This window comes from Melanotaenia boesemani, chromosome 5, assembly GCF_017639745.1.
Source record: "Melanotaenia boesemani isolate fMelBoe1 chromosome 5, fMelBoe1.pri, whole genome shotgun sequence".
NCBI classification, from domain to species: domain Eukaryota; kingdom Metazoa; phylum Chordata; class Actinopteri; order Atheriniformes; family Melanotaeniidae; genus Melanotaenia; species Melanotaenia boesemani.
This window is the reverse complement of record NC_055686.1, coordinates 10,710,021-10,730,546: the sequence shown is the minus strand read 5'-3', so window position 1 is coordinate 10,730,546 and position 20,526 is coordinate 10,710,021. Positions and strand designations below refer to the sequence as shown.

Sequence of the window (20,526 nt, the reverse complement as noted above, 5' to 3'; positions counted from 1 at the left end):
CATCTTCCATTCAGTTCACCATACAAGATTTTTTCACAAGACAGTTGAGTGTTATACATTCCTTGTAACCAAGTTGACATGAGGACCCATACTCTCCTTGCAAAGGGGCATGACCAAATGACGTGACAAACTGATTCGTCGTCTCCACAAAGGGGTCTAGGACACTGGGCACTACGTGTCAGATCTCTTCTTTTTAAGAAGGCTCGGGTTGGTAGACATTGGTGGACCATATACCAGGCCAGATCTTTATGCATATTGTTTAGCAGCTTACAATTTACATTAATCCATGTTAATTCACACTTTTCTTTAATATATTTCCCCACTTCTGTTAAAGTTTGTGTACAGTATAGTTTTCCTTCCACTTTTTGTCTTGTGATTTGTCCTGACGGAATCTCCGTCAGGTTATGTTGTAAACTCTTCTGTACCGTCTTATAAATATTAGGGCAATCTTCTGCGTAAGGAGTGTTTAAACTCACTCTTTTTCCCCATTTAAGCAGGATTTGTCGTCCTATCCAAAACCTTGCAAAAAAGGTCCATGCCGTCGTATTTTCTTTTTCCAGGCAAGCTTTAAGGATCGGGGTTATGAACATGGCCTTCAATTTAGAACCAATTTCTGGGGCCGCTCTTCCCCCCTTTTCTAATGGTCTATATGTAGCGTGGCGCAGAATGAAGCGGTCCTCCACTACACATTTAATTTTTAAAGTCTTTATTTTTGTTCTGCAAAGAGCAACAAAATGTGTTTTAACATTCAGTTCGCCACATACACTTCTACGTTTCACTCAAGTGTCTGTGTTCTCATTCTCGGGGTTATCTTCCCGCTTTTAACCAAAGAAAATTATGAACTTCTGCATACAGACCTACACAATAATCATGTCTGCTGCATCACTTTTCAAACCAGTATCACTCTATATTTAATATGAACTTGTTCCTAAAATACACAGTCAGCTAATCATATTAACCAAACATTGTTTAACCAACCAACTCAATCATACTGTACATCGATTTTAAAGTACTTGTTTATGTGTCTATGAATTACTCCCGAGCTGTACCGGCTCATCGTTTTTACTTCCTCATCTCCCGCTCGCTCGCTTCTGGCAACGAGGCGGCTAGACTTGCTAGTAGCTAACCGTTTTAGCATGTACATTCATGAGCAATATCGCGGTCATACATCGTAACACACACAAAACCGGAACATCTACACGCACTTAACATACTCATCAATCAATTACACAGTTCCCACTTTCCCTTCTTACCTGCAAAGAGCAACAAAATGTGTTTTAACATTCAGTTCGCCACATACACTTCTACGTTTCACTCAAGTGTCTGTGTTCTCATTCTCGGGGGGTATCTTCCCGCGAGACTTCCCTTCTCAAGAACACACAGCGTAGCGAACTCGCCCTCTGCTGGTCGGAGTAGGTACTGTATCCTGATGCTGACTAAACTGTTCTTAGTCAATAAATCAACCTTTCTTTGTCACAAAAAAAACTATTTTTATCCCACTCTGAACCTGAATAGATACTAACTGTTAATTAAGTTGTTTGCAAATAATAAGAATCTATGTATACCACACTTGATGGTTCTGTATACCACACTCTCCCCCCGATAATAAATGTCTCCGGACATTCCAGATACCCAAACTGTACCTTTTTCACACATTGAATTTTCTCACTGAAAACATGGTATCACTTATGTTAAAGAGGCACTTAACCTTCAGTTCAATTCGTACCCATTTCTCAAAGTATCTGGCCCATTTTGACCTTTACCACTAACCATCAGTTACTGTACTCTAGACCCCCAATTAGATCAACTCTCATATGTAACAGAACTCACATCGGCCTCAGTTCTTTTAGTCTGTTACCAGTCTCTTTGTTCATACAGTGCCATTTTAATATGTTTCTGGAATTGTCTCTTCTTCACAGTTCCAAAAATGTCTCCATCCTACTGTGTAGAGTCCATCTTCTCCAAACTAAAGTAATGTTTGTGTGATGTGAGTTCAGCCCATTACCTCTGTGTCTCGTGAATTCCACAGTCGCCAAATGACCGGTGGGTAGTAAGCTAGAGGCATACTTGCAGTGTGCAGGCTTTCAGCACCCGCTTGCACCCACGTCGGCTCCCCCATGGTGTTGTAGGTCAGCATTCGGGGATGGTGCCTGCGTCGCTGCGGGTAGCTGGTCTCTGGCGGGTGGTCTCGAGGATCTTCCTCTACTGACTCTTGAAGACTTTCCCCAGGCTCTGCGGTGTCATTTCCACCATCTCCTTCTGCTGGGATGTCTCCGTTGTCACTCTCTGCCTCCTCCTCAGCGACCGGTGCCTCTTCCACATCTGGTGCTCCATCTTGCATCATTGGAACTGGTGTAAATGGTTCCGCTGCTGGATTCAAGCCTCTGGCTCTCCGCTTTAGTTCTGGGTCGCAAGGAAAACGACACACCAGCTCAACTCCATCACTGCTTTCGCTGTCTGAATCCTCCTCTGGTTTACTGATCTGATGTTGTCTTTTTCTTGTTCGTGTCAGCATTTTCCTCTCTTGTTTTTCAGGGGTAACTTCTGGTTTTCCCAAGGGGAGACTGTCACATGGGAGAAGTAAGTTCCGGTGTAACACACGGCTTTTACCTCCTCCTTCTGGTGCTACTTCATACACTGGGCTGTCACTGCTCCTTCTCTTCACCACCACATGCACTTTAGGTTCCCAGTAGGACCGAAGTTTCCCCGGGCCACCCCTCTCTGACAGGTTACGCACAAGCACCCGACCACCAGGTTGCAGGTCGGCTCCATGTGTTCTTTTGTCATAGCCTTTCTTGCTTCGTAGCGCTTCCCGAGCGGCTGTTTTGGTTGCGATCTCATAAGCTTGTCGCATCCGGTTTTGCCAGTTCTGTACATATTCAGTGTAAGTCTCTTTTGCCTCTCTGGGCTGTAGGTTGAACAGCAGGTCCACTGGCAAGCGAGGTGATCTTCCATAGAGCAAGTAGTAGGGAGAGAACCCTGTGACCCCACTGCGGGTGCAGTTGTACGCGTGCACCAGTTTTGTCAAGGAGCTCTTCCAGTCAGCCTTCTGTTCATTTGTGAGTGTGCGGAGCATTGATAAAATAGTCCTATTGAACCGCTCACACTTCCCGTTTCCCTGGGGATGGTAACATGTTGTGTGAGACCCCCGCACGTCACAACTCTTCTGTAGCTGGTCCATCAGCTGGTTGTCGAACTCTCTCCCCATGTCATGGTGGATTCTCTCGGGAAATCCCACACGCAGCGCAAAATCATTGAACAGTTTGTCCACAACTGTTTTGGAAGACTTATTTTTCGTGGCGTAGGCTTGGGCGAAACCAGTGAAGTGATCGATCACGATCAGAATGTATTCAAACCCCTGTTTGCACATCTCTAAGTGTAAAAAGTCAATGCATACTAGCTCACCTGGGCGTGTTGTCACAATAGTTGACATGGGAGCTCTGGTTGCTTTGGAAGGTCGCTTGGACTTTAGACACTCACACTCTTGGGTGACAAAGTGTTCTACGTCAGAGTACATACGAGCCCAATAGAATCGATCTTGGATCAAGTTCAATGTCCTTTCAACCCCGAGATGTCCCATTTCTCTGTGCAGCTCGTTGAATACTGTCTGATGATGCTCTTTTGGAAGGATAAGCTGTTGTTTATCTCCTGCTTTCCGAAAGAGAATTCCATCCTCATTGACATATAACTTTGCCCATTGCCTCATTAGTACTCTGATGTCCGCTGGTTCTGCTTTAACAGCTCTCCTGGACGGGTACTGATTGTCTCTCTTGTAATTCAGGACTTTGCCGATGACCGGATCTTTTTCCTGACTGTCTCTTATCTGTTCTGCTGTCAAGGACTTGGTTTGAGGGTGTGTACTCGCATCTCTAACTAAGTCTAGCATTTCTATGGGGACCGTTGCTGCCCAGACCGGGGCGCTCTCTAACTGCACCCTGACTCCCTGCACTGCTGCACTGAAAACTTCCTGACCCACCTCCTCTGTACACTGTGTCATAAACGCATTCATGTCTAGTGGCATGCGGGATAGGCCATCAGCATCTGCGTTACTCTTTCCCGGCCTATACTTAATGGAAAAGTCAAACTCGGACAGCTCACCCACCCACCTATGACCTGTAGCGTTAAGCTTAGCTGTTGAGAGGATGTAGGTTAAAGGATTGTTATCCGTATAAACTACAAAGTGTGGGGCATGATAGAGATAATCCCGGAACCGTTCACATATCGCCCATTTTAATGCTAAGAACTCTAATTTTCCTGAGTGCATGTGATAGTTCTTTTCAGGTGGTGTTAGAGTCCTAGAACCATAGCCTATGACTATCATCTTGCCGTCCTGTCTCTGATAAAGTACAGCTCCCAATCCCTCCTGGGATGCGTCTGTGTGGAGGACGAATGGTTGGGTCATATCTGGGTATCCCAGGACGGGAGGCTCTATTAGCTTGTCTATTAGGGAGTTCAATGTCTTTTGATGGTTATCAGTCCACTGTATAGGAGTGTTAGGTGGGAGGTTACCTTTTTTCCTGGTTGTGGTCCTGACCTTCTCTCCCTTTATTTGACTGGGTGTTGCCGATAGCAGCTGGTACAGAGGCTGGGCTATTCGGGAGAAGTTTGGGATGTATGTTCGGTAGTAGGAGAGGAATCCCATTACTCTTCTCAGCTCTCCCACTGTTGTAGGCGCTTTCCCTTTAAGGCTTGGACTGGGGCCACCTCGGACGGGTCCATAGTGTAGCCTTGTTCCGACACCAACCGTCCCAGAAATCTCACCGTCCTCTTCAACACCTCACATTTGCGGGGGCTGAGTTTAACCCTGTGCTCCTGATATCTCTGTAACACAGTTCTCAGGTGCTCAATGTGATCCTCAAAACTCGCGCTGTGGACTAGATTGTCGTCCAGATATGGCTGACACATGACATCTCTCAAACCACGTAAACAGTCTTCCATGTTCCTCTGGAATTCTGCGGGTGCCGCACTCAACCCGAATGGAATTCGGACCCACTGGTACAGGCCCCAGGGAGTTATGAAAGCTGTCAGAGGCTGGCTTTCCTCATCCAGGAACCCCTGATGATAGGCCTTTCCCTGGTCAAGTACGGAGAACCAGGAACTGCCACTGAGAGAGTCGAGCATGTCTTGGATTCGAGGTATGGGGTGGCGATCGGGGACTGACTTTTTGTTCAGTTCTCTGTAGTCACAACACAGTCTTAAAGTCCCATCTTTCTTTCGTACGCACACGACTGGTGATGCATATGAAGAGCGTGAAGGCGTAACCCAGCCCCGGTTCAATAAGTCCTGGATATACTCTTTCACCTCCTGGTGTAGTGGTTTTGGGACTGACATGTACGTTTTTCTTACCGGGGTGGTGTCATGCAGCGTGATGTGGAGCTTCAGTGAGGGGATTGAGCCGATGTCGTCCTCATCGTATGCAAACGCATGACACTCCTCTCTCAACAGTTGTTTGGCGGTCCTCCTTTGCTCCTCGTTCAGATGACTGAGGTCGATCGGAGGGTCCCACCAGGCAGGTTTATGTTTCGTTACATTATCACCACCTGGGGCTGATGCTGTGTGAGGAGGTGGCTTTACTTCCTCTCTTCTGTTTATCTGTTCAACATTTGCCATGTAAGCAGTCTTTACTGTTTGCAAGTGACCAAGAACAGTTCGCTGTGTCAGGGTGATACTGTGTTTGTTTGTGTTAGCAATAGGTACTGGTACATAACCTGACCTTTTTCTGGGGACTCTGACTAGGCCCTCCTCTATCACGACCCCTTCTGGCAACACCCGCTCTTCGCTTGGGACTAAGAGCAGGTCTTGGCCATAATACTGAGCCCCAGTGTTAACGTTAACGTACACTGTGGTGACCTGTTCAGCGCCAAGAGTGAGTGTTCTTTTTCCTGTGTGTACAATTCCTACATCTTCCTCACTAGTAGGGGCATGAATAAGTTGAAGCACCGCTTGTGCTGTCTTGCATGTTATCTGGAAGGCTTGACACACCGTATGGATGGTGTCGGTCCTTGCTGTCTGACTATTCTCTCCTGTTATTTCCTCTATCACATTGTAGCCAATTATGGGCTCTGTTGCTACATGTGGGTCGCTTGACACTAAAATAGGTACTAGCAGTGGCTTTGTCATGGCCGATTCTTTCCCCAGTCTAAACTCTACCTCCACCCAGCCCATGAACGGGATCTCCGTCTGATTGGCTGCCACCCCCCGTAAAATGTCTGAGCCTAATAGTTCACTGAGAGGTCGTACCATAGTGTGTGGTAAGTGAAGCTTTCTCCATTCTTCATTAATGATGGTCGCCTGAGCACCTGAGTCCCATAATGCTACTACTGGAACTGTATCCAGTGTGCAATGGACAGTGTGTCTCTTTGCAATCAATTTGATGAGCTTTTCCTTGCGTCGTGGTGGGAAGTAGTTGACTGATGAGGTCTGAGACAATGGAGAAGGGGGGGCACATTGCTGCATGTTGAGACTGGATGATTCACGGGCTACCGAGAGTCCCGGCTCGGCAGCCCAGTCTCGTTTCCCTGCTGCTCTCTGGTCCGTCGACACCCTCTGGACAGATGCCCCTCTTGCCCACATTTAAAGCAATGTCTGCAGGAGTCACCCATTTGAGCTTCTTTACACCCCCTACAACCTCTGGGCCGGCTACGGCTGGGTGTAAACTTTTTCTCTGCCGAGCTAGCTTGTGACGCTCCCACTGTTTGCAACATCAACTTTTTAATTTCTAGAACTTCCGCCTTGAGCGCTTCTATTGGGTCTGTCTCTGTCTTGAGTCCCTGACTTTTCTTACTCTTCCCCCGTTTCACGACTAACCGTGTCAACTGCTGCTGCTGAGACATCAGGTGGATACACCTCTGCCTGCACTTCACTGACTTTTGAGGGCTTGTTTACGATTGTCTTTCTCAGTTTCTGCTGTCTTTCCTGCTCTAAACTTGCTGCTTCACTGATTCGTTCAATTAACACCTCATCTGTGACAGTCCGATTGCTGAGATACGGCTTGAGCTGGAACTTAACCGCATCACTGTAAAGACCAGTCTCAATGGAGCGTAGGAATTTCCTCTGAATTAGCTCCGTACTAAAATGCTCACCTTCCTCGCCTGCGTCATTGTCACAGAATTTCCTCATTAACTTCTCTTTCAGTTCGATTGCTCTGAATAAGAAGTTCTGCGCTGACTCCTTTGGATCTTGTGTCATGTTCATCAGACGATGCAGGAGGTCGGAGGAGGAGTCCACTTTGAAGTGACCCTTGAGTATGGTTTTGAGGGTGGGCAGCGTCAGCTCTCGCTTTATTTCCAACATCTCTCTCAGATGAAGACCCGGGCTAACAGCACGTGTGACTGCTTCGATGATCTCCGCTTCTCCATGTCCTTTCCGCTGCCCCGCCTCAATCTGGTTTATGAGACTCGTGTAGGATAATTTGTCCTTTTGACCAGCTTCTCCTATCTGTCCAATTATCCGGAACTCCCGCCTCAGTGTCACCTCAGGAAGTCGGGTTGGTGCTGTGTTGGTAGTCCCTAAGTCCTCTTGCCTTGTGGCCACAAGGGCAGGCGCCGTGTCTCCTCCTGCAGCTTGTGTCTTCTGCTTGATCTTTTCCTCCAATGCCCCAATTTCCTCTTCCATCTGCTGCTGTAACTTCTGGTACTGCAGTCTCAACTTCTCTAACTCACTTGTCTCCTGAACTACAATCTCAGCCTCCACTTCCCCTGGTGCGGGCTTTAGAGAGGCCAGGTAGGACAGTACATTCTGCAGATACCGCTGATATGACTCTGGAGAATCCTCACCCTCCTCGATTTCATCTAACGTTGTCTCCGCCAGCCTGATGAGGTTGCGTCTTGTTTTGCTGGCAAACCCCCCAACAGGTGCGCTACACTTTAGATGCTCACACAGGGAAATGAGCAGCTTCTCCTCCAACGTCAGCAGTATCTTGCTTACTTCGTCCCTTGCTTCCTCCATGGCCATCGTCTGCTCTGCCTGTCCACACTTCTATGCGACTGGGCCGTGGGCTGAATCAACCATCCTCTGCTACCAAAATATGTAGCGTGGCGCAGAATGAAGCGGTCCTCCACTACACATTTAATTTTTAAAGTCTTTATTTTTGTTCTGCAAAGAGCAACAAAATGTGTTTTAACATTCAGTTCGCCACATACACTTCTACGTTTCACTCAAGTGTCTGTGTTCTCATTCTCGGGGTTATCTTCCCGCTTTTAACCAAAGAAAATTATGAACTTCTGCATACAGACCTACACAATAATCATGTCTGCTGCATCACTTTTCAAACCAGTATCACTCTATATTTAATATGAACTTGTTCCTAAAATACACAGTCAGCTAATCATATTAACCAAACGTTGTTTAACCAACCAACTCAATCATACTGTACATCGATTTTAAAGTACTTGTTTATGTGTCTATGAATTACTCCCGAGCTGTACCGGCTCATCGTTTTTACTTCCTCATCTCCCGCTCGCTCGCTTCTGGCAACGAGGCGGCTAGACTTGCTAGTAGCTAACCGTTTTAGCATGTACATTCATGAGCAATATCGCGGTCATACATCGTAACACACACAAAACCGGAACATCTACACGCACTTAACATACTCATCAATCAATTACACAGTTCCCACTTTCCCTTCTTACCTGCAAAGAGCAACAAAATGTGTTTTAACATTCAGTTCGCCACATACACTTCTACGTTTCACTCAAGTGTCTGTGTTCTCATTCTCGGGGGGTATCTTCCCGCGAGACTTCCCTTCTCAAGAACACACAGCGTAGCGAACTCGCCCTCTGCTGGTCGGAGTAGGTACTGTATCCTGATGCTGACTAAACTGTTCTTAGACAATAAATCAACCTTTCTTTGTCACAAAAAAAAACAATTTTTATCCCACTCTGAACCTGAATAGATACTAACTGTTAATTAAGTTGTTTGCAAATAATAAGAATCTATGTATACCACACTTGATGGTTCTGTATACCACATATACATGATTTCTCTTTTCAGTTTTTCATGTTGGCTACTCCATATAAAACGAAATATTATTTTCCTCAGTGTGGCTATTGTCAAAAATGGTGGAGGAAAGGTAGCTGCTAGATGGGCCAATGATGCCACGACTTCTGTTTTAATTATCAAGATTTTGCCCAACAGTGATAGTTCCCTTTCCCTCCATCGATATAATTTTCCTTGTATTTTTGGGAGTTTAGAGTTCCAGTTTTTTGCTTCCATGTCTTTTCCTATGTATATTCCCAATATTTTTATAAAGTCTGTTTTTTCTACTATGTCCCTTGTTTCTTTAGTTTCCTTCCAATTCAAGTACAGTATTTCACTCTTTTGTTCATTTACTTTCATACTAGATGCTTTGGTAAATTTTTTACAGACCCTCAACGTCTCCTGTATAGAGATGTTGTCCGACAATAAGAGTGTTAGGTCATCCATATAAACACTTAGTTTTACCTCTGTTCCTCTACTACCTGGGAGAGTAAGTCCTCTTATCCTGTCATTCTGTCTTAAAGCGCAGACCAGAGGTTCAATGGCTAAAACAAATTGGATCGGGGAAAGAGGGCATCCCTGCCGTACTCCGGATTTTATATCCAGCTGTGCTGAAAGGGAACCATTAATCAAAATTTTACTTATACAACCTTCATACAGAAGGTATAGCCATTTTTTAATTCCTTTACTACAAAACACTTTTTCTAATGTCGCTTTTATATATTTGTGGCTAATACGGTCAAAGGCTTTTTCGAGATCCAGACTAAGAATGCCAAGCGGTAATTTCCTGTCTTGGCCGTACAAGAAAGAATCTCTAACGAGGGCGAGACTATCTGTTATTTTGCGCCCTGGGACAGAACACGTTTGTTCCACGCCTACTATCTTATAGATCACGTCTTGCAGCCAGAAAAATAGAGATTTTGCCAGTATTTTTACGTCAACTCCTAATAAAGTTAAAGGTCTCCAGTTTTTTAAGTTACTCTTTTCTCCTTTTTTATATAATAAAGATATCACGCCGGTGCGCATAGTTAAGGGCAGGAGGCCTCTAGACCGAGATTCTTTATATACCTGTAGTAAAATTTCTTTTAATTGGTCCCAAAAGGTAAGATAGAATTCTTTTGGGAGCCCATCTAATCCTGGTGTTTTATTGTCACTCATGCTTCGTATTGCTTGGGTGAGATCTGCCGTATCCAATTCTTGCTCTAATAACTCTTTATCATCCTCTTCTAGTTTAGCTGTTACTTTTGAAAGAAAGGAGTCTATCTTACGGAAGTACGGAAGCGTATTGCTGTCATGGAAGAAAATAAATTTTCGAGCACTATCACGTTATAACGTGATACGTATATTGTACAAACGTGTTACCTATATTGTACAAACGTGATATTATATTGTACAAACGTGATATTATATTGTACAAACGTGATAATTATATTGTACGAACGTGATAATTATATTGTACGAACGTGATATTATATTGTACAAACGTGATAATTATATTGTACGAACGTGATAATATATTGTACAAACGTGATAATTATATTGTACAAACGTGATAATATATTGTACAAACGTGATAATTATATTGTACGAACGTGATAATATATTGTACAAACGTGATAATTATATTGTACAAACGTGATAATTATATTGTACAAACGTGATAATATATTGTACAAACGTGATAATTATATTGTACAAACGTGATAATATATTGTACAAACGTGATAATATATTGTACAAACGTGATAATTATATTGTACAAACGTGATAATTATATTGTACGAACGTGATAATATATTGTACAAACGTGATAATTATATTGTACAAACGTGATAATTATATTGTACGAACGTGATAATATATTGTACAAACGTGATAATATATTGTACAAACGTGATAATTATATTGTACAAACGTGATAATATATTGTACAAACGTGATAATTATATTGTATAAACGTGAAATTATAAACTTGATCGTAGATGATTGCGGTTGCGGATGTATGCTTTGCGCTTGTTTGCTTTCAGTGAAGCCTTGCACAATGGCTAATTTACATATATATATATGTGTGTGTGTGTGTGTGTGTGTGTGTGTCTATGTATATGTACAATGCACATATACATGGTACATGTTTGTATGAAATGTCACGGGAGCATGCTAGTAAAAGCATCCGGTGGTGTCTAGCTGTCTAAATGAATCCGATCTGTGGTTGCAGGACATCCAGCGTATGAAATACACCAGGCTGATCCAGACTGGGCATCATCCTTGCATCTGGGGCACACATCAGTTCAACCCACCAACACTCTGCGCTACCTGGCTATCTTTGTGGCATTATTCCACTTCTTGCTTCCTCTCATGCCCAGTTAAAACAATATTCTCATTCCCTTTCAGATGCTTCTTATAACCTTTATGCACCTGCAGTTGGATCTGCCTGCGCAACACTCAGCTCACTTGTTTCCCCAACACCGTGTTTAGAACATCCAATGAGATGGTGCCTTTTTTGTATGCAAATCTGAGTATAAGGTCTTAATAGCAACCATCCCTGTAAACATGATTATTCCTTGTGAAGGTGAAGAAGCTGCAGTGCTGGATAAATTCGGTACTGTATGTGTGCCTTACTGTTGTTTAGACAAGATATGATGAACTGAGTATGAGCAGTTACACTAGTGATTCACACAGTCAAGCCTTTTCAGAAGGCATAGGAATGCCTTTTACACTTAGGATTGTCTTCAGTTGCCTTACTTTTTGTAAAACCCAAGGTTTTAAAAGTTTTTGAACATGTTTAAAATGTTTAATGTGGCTGTTCTGTGCAAAAGTAACTTCAAAAGTTCCAAAAAGGGCACTATTGGGCAGGTTTCGTACGCATCAATCAAATCCATTTTCCATGAGGTTCCATTCAGGTTAAAAAGATGTTTATTTTTTGCGCAGCAAGCAAGCAAACATTTTACGTGCCTCTTTATGCTATGCCACGCTATCCAATGATGATGTTGATGATGGTAAAAACCTTGTGCCACCCCAGTGTATGCCGGTCACCCCAGGTGACCTATTTATAAACTTTCATTTGCCTGTGGCTGTGATTAAACAGAAAAAACAAATAAATATTGCTATATAATCAAAAATATTTTCTCAAAAATAAATAACAAAAATAACCTAAACTAAATTAGCCAAAAAGTTTAACTAATACTGTGTTGTAATAAATAGCTCCTACATTGTGCTTAATAAAATGAATCTATGATGTTCATCTCGCACATTAGGCACCAGTAATAGGAAATGTGTGCTAACAAAACAGGCATGACAGTTTAATTTAAATGGGTTGGTTTGTCTTTTTTTTTACACTGAAAGTGACAATGAAAAGACAGCAACAACACAAAAAATACATAGTAGTCAATCAACACTGGAACATGGAGAGCAGTTTCAACAGTCCTCTGTAGTCGTATCATGCTGTAGACCAGGGCTTCATTGGTGCGTCACTCAGACGTCGGGAGTGCAAAACCTTTAGGCAGAAATGAACACATTAGCATAAAGAAAACAAAAATGAACATGTTTGTTTGATTTGTTAAGACTGTCTACACCGGTTTCTGATTTACAGAGGTGGAAAAGGACTGAGAATTTCGAACGAAGTGAGAGTGTCTTTACTTAAATTCTACTCAAGTTAAAGTACCCATCTAAGCGCTTCTCAATTACACACACCAGGGGCCTCATTTATCGACAGTGCGTACGCACGCAACTGTGCTAAAAGCGTGCGTACGAGCATTTCTCAGCAAAGTATGGGATTTATCAACTTGTACTTGTGCATTGAAAAATGTGTTAATTGAAGCACATGCTAAGATCTTCGTAGCGTTAAGAAACGAATAAGCACATTTTCCATGCGTAAGCACAAAACCTAGCAGTAGAACAGGGAAACAGCATCTTTTCTGCAGGTTCTGCTGCATCTGTCAGTCATTATTTTTGTCCCACTACTGGGACAGGGTCCCTGTCCATCACGGAGCTGTGTTACATAATCAATAACTGATGCATCTTTTCACTGGACTGAAACACGCTTTTCAGTCTGGAATTATATGACAGCAGCGCGGCTATAATGCAAGAAATGATGCTGGGAATAATGGTGAAATATGTGTGCAAGTCTCTATAAACATCTAAAACCAGCCGATCGTCATGATAATAAAACATTCAGGAGGAAGTTTTCTTGGTTCTGTCTGACAGCAGCATATACGGCTCGTTTTAAAAGTGCTGTGGGTTTTAAAAGATTTATATTTTTCTTAATCCTATTTCATTCCTTGAATGGGGCAACAAAGCATTTTCTTTTTTTCTTTTTCTTAAATGACAAAGAATCTCCTCTTCATCCAGACGTAGTTAGTGCTCAAATTTCTCTCTGCAGCGTTTATTTACTTTTTTTCACGTTTATTTTAATGAGATCTTTGGCAGCAATTCCTTCTTTCTTTCTCTCCACCACTTCGAGGAGAAACGAAAGCGATTTCTCTTTCACTTCTAAAGCGAAGTGTTGTCTCTATATATGGTTAAATGAGGGCTTTTCTGATTGCAAATGACCATGCTTGGGTACGGGCATGGTGATTTAGAACAGAGAGTACTTACAGCTGTGTGCACCCACGTTTGATAAATCCGGATTTTTTTGTACTCAGGACAACATTAAAAATTTTAGTCCTACGCAAAAATTTGGAACCTTATGTAGAAATTTGGAACCTTTTGTACACATGGTTGATAAATGAGGCCCCAGGGGTCACCTTTAGGTCACACTACATCGACTGTTTTGGGAAGCTGTTTTCTAGCATGATCATGATGAGACTGTTGATGTGTGTAGTGAGTTTCTATACTGTATAACAGTGGAGTTATTGATCAATATTGGTATTATTATTGAAATCGCAATAAAAAAAATTATACAAAAGCATATTTTCCCAGAACTGCTGTTGTAGTCTAATCATGAGGAGATCATTGATGTGTGTAGTGAGTTGTTACTTCCTCACTCTGCTGCTGACTGTTCTCTTCACTCGGGTCAGATGGATTCTCCGTCTGTAGCTCTCTGATGTCTGCCTCTTTCTGCATCTGCTCCCGTCTGCCTTGTCTTGCAGGGCGCACAGTGTTGGTGGGTTGAACTGATGGGTGCCTCCGATGCAAGGATGATGTCCAGTCTGGATCAGGCTGGTGCACTTCATATGCTGGTTTTCCTGCAACCACAAGATCGGTTTCATTTGGACAGCTAGTCACCACCGAATATGTATATATATATATATATATATATATATATATATATATATATATGAGCTTTAGACTACTAAATAGACAAACAGTATATTGTTGGCCTGCTTTACTACCATCTGCTCTCTCAAATCACAAGTGGAAATCGCATACATAAAACTTTGTGTCATATTATGCTTACTTCTTACCTTTAGTTTTATAATAATTCGCTCAGCAATGTTTTTCTTTGGAATAAAAAACACCTATGAAACGATCTCTACCGACCTCCCTCTTTGTTTACAAGAGAGGCTAGTTAGGAAGCTAACTAAGGTTAGCTAAAAGGGAGACAGTGACTTTAAGAAGCAAACGATAGCATATTCAGCATCACTATTATAAACTACAACAACAAGAACCTTACGTACCTGTATGGAAATCCCAGGAGCAAGCACATGAAGGGGGATGCAATGGGAAAAGTGATGTCCTTCCATCTCAATGCTGCGACCGAGGCTATTCGACGCCTCTTTGTTATTTCCTCAACCTGCTGTCCATGTTTTCTTTTCCGGGTGGGAAACATCGAATGTTGTTGTCATATTCATTTCCCCTTTTGTCATTTGACTTTGTATGTGTTGCCTAGCTCAGCAAGCTAAGACGTTGAGTCGACCAGAGTTTTTCTCCCGGATACACTCGGGACCACAATGCATTGGGAACTAGCGGAGGCGCTACGTCACCTGACAAAGACCCATTATCACGTTTGTACAATATAATTATCACGTTTGTACAATATAATTATCACGTTTGTACAATATAATTATCACGTTTGTACAATATAATTATCACGTTTATACAATATAATTATCACGTTTGTACAATATAATTATCACGTTTGTACAATATAATTATCACGTTTGTACAATATATTATCACGTTTGTACAATTTAATTATCACGTTTGTACAATATAATATCACGTTTGTACAATATATTATCACGTTTGTACAATATAATATCACGTTTGTACAATATATTATCACGTTTGTACAATATAATTATCACGTTTGTACAATATAATTATCACGTTTGTACAATATAATTATCACGTTTGTACAATATATTATCACGTTTGTACAATTTAATTATCACGTTTGTACAATATAATATCACGTTTGTACAATATAATTATCACGTTTGTACAATATAATTATCACGTTTGTACAATATATTATCACGTTTGTACAATATAATATCACGTTTGTACAATATATTATCACGTTCGTACAATATAATTATCACGTTTGTACAATATATTATCCCGTTTGTACAATATAGGTAACACGTTTGTACAATATACGTATCACGTTATAACGTGATAGTGCTCGAAAATTTATTTTCTTCCATGACAGCAATACGCTTCCGTAGAAAGCTCTTGATCAAAAAAACAAACAAAAAACTTAGACACTTCAAACCTGGACTTAAATATCCTAAACAACATCCAGATTCATTAAAATACAGTTTCTGATTTGTGAAACCTTTATTTTATTTGTGAAAATGAAAAATTTGAAACTGTATGTTGCACAAACTTTACCCACCTGTGGCATTTTGTTTTTCTGCTGATCTAGAAAAGAAAGAAAAAGGTATGACACCTCCGACTAAACTGGACAGAATTTTTGCAGACAAAAGATCATTTACTGTGGCTGTTTTTTTTTTTCTAACCTTTCTTCCATCTGGCCCTGGTCAGCCTCCTCCACAGCCTCAGTCTGTACCATGCTGCTTCTCCCATCCAGAGCCTGTAGTGTTCCTGTATTAGACCAGACTGATTTCAGTCCATATATATTTATTATACTGATGTTTTTTGTCCATGCTTCGTCTTCATTAGCCTATTTGAAAGTTTATTTCTTTCTTCTGACTTATCTTGTCATGAATGTGTGCATTATTTCAGACCCCACTCATCCTCTCCTGCTCATTCCTGACCTCCCATCTGTGTTCAGACCAGACCTTCTTCACCCCACGTCAATAAAAGTTTCTTTTGTATAGAAGTGCATCAATAATGCACTCTGTTGTTTTACCTACACTAAGTGCTATAGCCCTTTCATTTTTATAAGAGATTACCTCTAGTTTTCATATAGACAATAAAATGACCCTGTTTAGTCAAAGTTTGTTTCTGGGAGCCTTCATCCATCGCCAGGAAAACCTCCTTGTCCTTAAAGTTCATTTCTATGCATTTGATTATTATTAAATAAGTTAAGGTTATCATTCGGGTCAAATGTATATTCTTCCTCAGTTTACCTGTTGAACTTCCTCTGAAAGCAGCACATTTAGGATAAACTTGACCCTGTCCCTGGAGGTCATGGAGCAGACTTCAGGAGAAAGATGTTTGCATCTGGAAAGAAACTCTGACAAGTCTGCGATTATCTTGTACTGCTGAGCATCATTGTCAAAGATGATGGGTACCACCTTTCCTCAAATGTATAATGAGACCTCTCCTCACCTGAGATGATGGCCTGAACAACAGAAATGAAAAGAAAAAAAAAATGATGAAATTTTCATAAATCCAAGCTACTGTCTGGTGAGAGGCGATACATCCTGGACAGTTTGCCAGTATAATGATCAAGTCCTAAAGGATTTGTACCCCCTGTCTGTGGAATACCACAGAGTGATTTGCATTACCCAGGTGACGGCGGCTGGTTCACACCTGTGTGAAAAAAGTTCCAAGTCAACGTGTCAGCAAGTTGAACAGAATCAAATAACATAAAACTCCATTAAACTGGAGGAACAATAATTCAAAAAATTTTACTTAAATATAATAAAATAGCTACTCTGTGCTGGAAAACTCAACAACTAAATAACAACATATAACTGAGTAAGTGAATAATAACTAAATAATAAACATTTTCAAAGGAACTGTTGTGTCAGTAAACTTTATTTTGAATTATATAACATTATGCAAGTGTTCCTGTTCCTTACAACAACCTAAACATGTAAATGCTGTCTTAACAAGGTAGTGATGTTACAGAAGATAAAGTTATAATTAATAAATACCTTTTACATGGTAGAGCTTCGATAGTTTCACCGGCCCACTTGTCAATATCAGCCTGAAAATCACTGAAATCCTCACATCCTGGGAAAAAGGGGGAAAAAAGGAACAACAGAGTTGATGGATGAGTAAATTATGCCAATATTATGCTACTAATATGTTTTTTTTAATGAAAGGTACACATAAAAAAAAGCAAACTGGATACTATAAATTAAATAAATATTGGGAATTTATGATTTACTCACAAGATCTCAGTGGAGTTAGATGTCTTTTTTGTCTGGAGTTTGGTACTTTGAAAAAAGCTCTTTGTTGAGTAGGAATCCCAGTCTACAAACAAACATGTCCTCCTCATTTTAAAGGCATTCATTCCATAACCGTCCATTGGATCTTAAAATTTGGTTCAGCCACAGTCATTTTCCTTCTTCTCAGGGTTCATGCACCAGAAGTCAGGTTGATGTCCACGTGTCAGCATTAGGACGTTTCTGTATGTTATTTTCAACGCCTGATCTTCTTTTGATCGCCACATGCATCGTGTACAGGAAATTGTCAATTGTACAAGTATTTATCATCTTTATTGCTTCATATGGCTGCAGGTGGATAAAGCTGGCACAGGTACGCTTCTGTAGCCGCTTAATTAAGAAAAACTCCTCATGGATGTCTGATTATAGAAGCAGGCCGATCTCATGACCTGTTCTTTACTAACACAGAAGCAGCGTTGAAGAACTTCTGCATTTCCAAGCCAGTTAGGAGAAAATGGAAAAATTGCTGCTTTAAATGATTGTGAGCTAATTTGCTGACGCTATAGTTGTTGGACCTGTATGACCTCTGAGTGACATTTTTCTTCTTTAAACTTTTTAAGAATCAAAATAGGCCTGTATGATTTTTAGCCTAGTTTTATAATGGTCCTCTGGCTTCAGTGAAGCTGAACAACAGCAACAGAAACAAAATATATATGTCAATATCTTCACATGGAGACAATATAATATAATATATTTCACTGGCCCCCCACTGTCCAGCAGCGTGACAGAGACTTCTCGTATTATTGTAGATATTTATGGTTTGAAAGGCTGTAAGAGATTTTGGGAAACAAAAAACATCTGCACGAGAGCATGAGAGTGTTAGAACCCCTTTCTTTATATAGTTTTTTAAAAAAAATAGCATTGCAAAAAGCAGACTTTAAAATTAATCTTAAACTTCATCCAGAAGAATCAAAGGAAATGTTTCGGTCTTGCAGCTGCAATGGAGAACCACAACCTGTGGGACCCTAAACAGCTGAGCTGGTCCATCAGAAGAGAATATTAATGATTTTAAACTTGGTTAATTACAGTTTAATTATTTTATTTCTTTCAGGTGCAATCTCTCCAAAGCTGGAGAGGTAGTGTGCCAGAAGAACTAAAGAAATCTAAAGAAATTCTGGATGTTTTTAGTTACATCAGAGTCTTGCTTATCTGTCACTAAGTATTGGATGTTGTTAGCTGAAGGACACACTAAGCCAGATGAGTTCTATCAAAACACAAGTTTTAAACTTGTATCAGAGCTAAAACAGTTCAGAATGTGACCAAGTATCATAAGTATTCCTATTTACTGTCAACTAGCAGAGGCTGTGTGTTCTCATGACAAAGTGCCAAACTGGCCCCCGATTGTGTTTTTCTTTTTCATCTTTCTCTACAAGCATTTAATTGTTGTTTTTGGAGCAATGCAGTTTTTTTTTGTTTCTGATTGTTCTCCTTTCACTCAAGTAGAAATGTACAATTCTACAGCCTAGCAATGCCCCCTTACTGCTCCTCAAATAAAGATGTCATAGATACAGTATGTTGGCTGAACTGTTGTTTTAGCCAACAGGAACACAAGGTAGCTTACATCCAGTGTATGGCCGAGGAAAACCTTGCTAATCTGTCCACAGGGAACCTGAATGTCCATATGAACCCTTTTGTACCCACTCCTGTGGACAAGGAGGCAGCAAGAGGTTGTAAAATAAAACCTCACCACAACAAGGCTAAAATCTCTGGAGGTGAGAACAGTGTATTAAGCCTGGGTCTTTTCCCTCTCGTGGGGTCTTTTACAAACCAACACTGGAGGGCGCTATTGTGTCAGATTTAATTCAGTCAGTCTGTTCTGAGAAAGCTGGATGTGAGAAAGAAAACAGAAATGATGAAGGAACAGACACAACATCTGGATGAAGATCGAATTTCAAGGTAGAAGATGTAAAACTGGCCTTTGGGCCATATTTAGTGGGGCTAACAAACATCTAAAAACTGGAGCTGACTTGTCTTTGGAGATGGAGTTTGGATCAGACTGGACCAGTTTAGATCAGTGATCTGATGACGTGTTTCATCCTCAGTGATGAAGAGCTGCTGTAACTGTTGGAAACCAGCAGATGTCACTGCTGCTGCGTTTGAGGACTGACAGTCACCATCATGGAAAGAAAAACTTCTGCTGTGGTGAACTTATAGTATAGTACAAATCTGTGCAACAATGAGACAACTTTTCCTTTAATTAATTGGTTCTCCAGTCTAACAGAACTCAGTAGCTCATTTTCTTTTTCCTTTGGCGGAAAGTTGATAAACTCATCAGTGTTGTCTTTGTAAAACGTCACGTTCAAGGTCCAACATTGAACAGGAACAGACAGAACATCTGGATGAAAATCAAAACTGTATATTTTCCAATTTAAGAAACAGACAAAATATTTGTTTATATTAAGTTTCTTAGTTTTTCTATTTTTGTTTTCTTTTGTTTTGTATTTTTATTTTGGTCTGTTCTTTGTTTAGTTTTTTTTTTTGTTTTCTTTTTGTTTTGTTTTGTTTGTTGGAGAGAATAAATGAAACACTATATTTTGTGACAATAAAGGAACACAAGTGCATTTTGCAAAGAAATGGCCTCTTGGCTGAAGTTTTAATTGCATCAATCTTAAGACACTTGATCAGGGAAATCACTGTAGTAGAATTCACTGAAGCCTCTTAAATGAAAGGGCCTAGGATACTACAGTTAGCATTGCTAGCTTCTAAATATTATTACATTTTTTAAAAGATATTATCTCTGTGAGTTCATTACTCTGCAAAACAACTATTTTGCATCATTTTCCCTTTTAGCAACTATTTGCAAGCTTTATAAAAAATGCGTTGTGAACCAGGTTTACTCCTGATGAATTTGTGCTGCGTGATGAGTGTAACTTGTCTCAGTAGCTTAGCGTACTCATAAAAAACAGTTTTGCATTTCAGTGATTGCTCGTCTAGAGTCTAACCCTGAGCTGAGACATCAAACACAAGTGCTGCCAAACAAATACTATGTCACTTAGCAAGTAGCAGCATTTACATGTAGCCACAAGAT

General features: G+C 40.9%; 4 protein-coding genes across 6 annotated transcripts in view; 1 reads left to right on the top strand and 3 right to left on the bottom strand.

Moving 5' to 3' along the window:
* The window catches only part of LOC121639814, an 882,884-nt gene that overhangs the window by 72,282 nt on the left and 790,076 nt on the right, over nucleotides 1-20,526 (bottom strand). The gene's annotated exons all lie outside the window — the stretch shown is intronic.
* Nucleotides 1-20,526, bottom strand: part of LOC121640350 — a 220,529-nt gene that overhangs the window by 104,197 nt on the left and 95,806 nt on the right. The gene's annotated exons all lie outside the window — the stretch shown is intronic.
* The window catches only part of LOC121639800, a 94,582-nt gene that overhangs the window by 40,830 nt on the left and 33,226 nt on the right, over nucleotides 1-20,526 (top strand). The gene's annotated exons all lie outside the window — the stretch shown is intronic.
* The window catches only part of LOC121639796, a 103,260-nt gene that overhangs the window by 59,540 nt on the left and 23,194 nt on the right, over nucleotides 1-20,526 (bottom strand). The window lies entirely within an intron of this gene.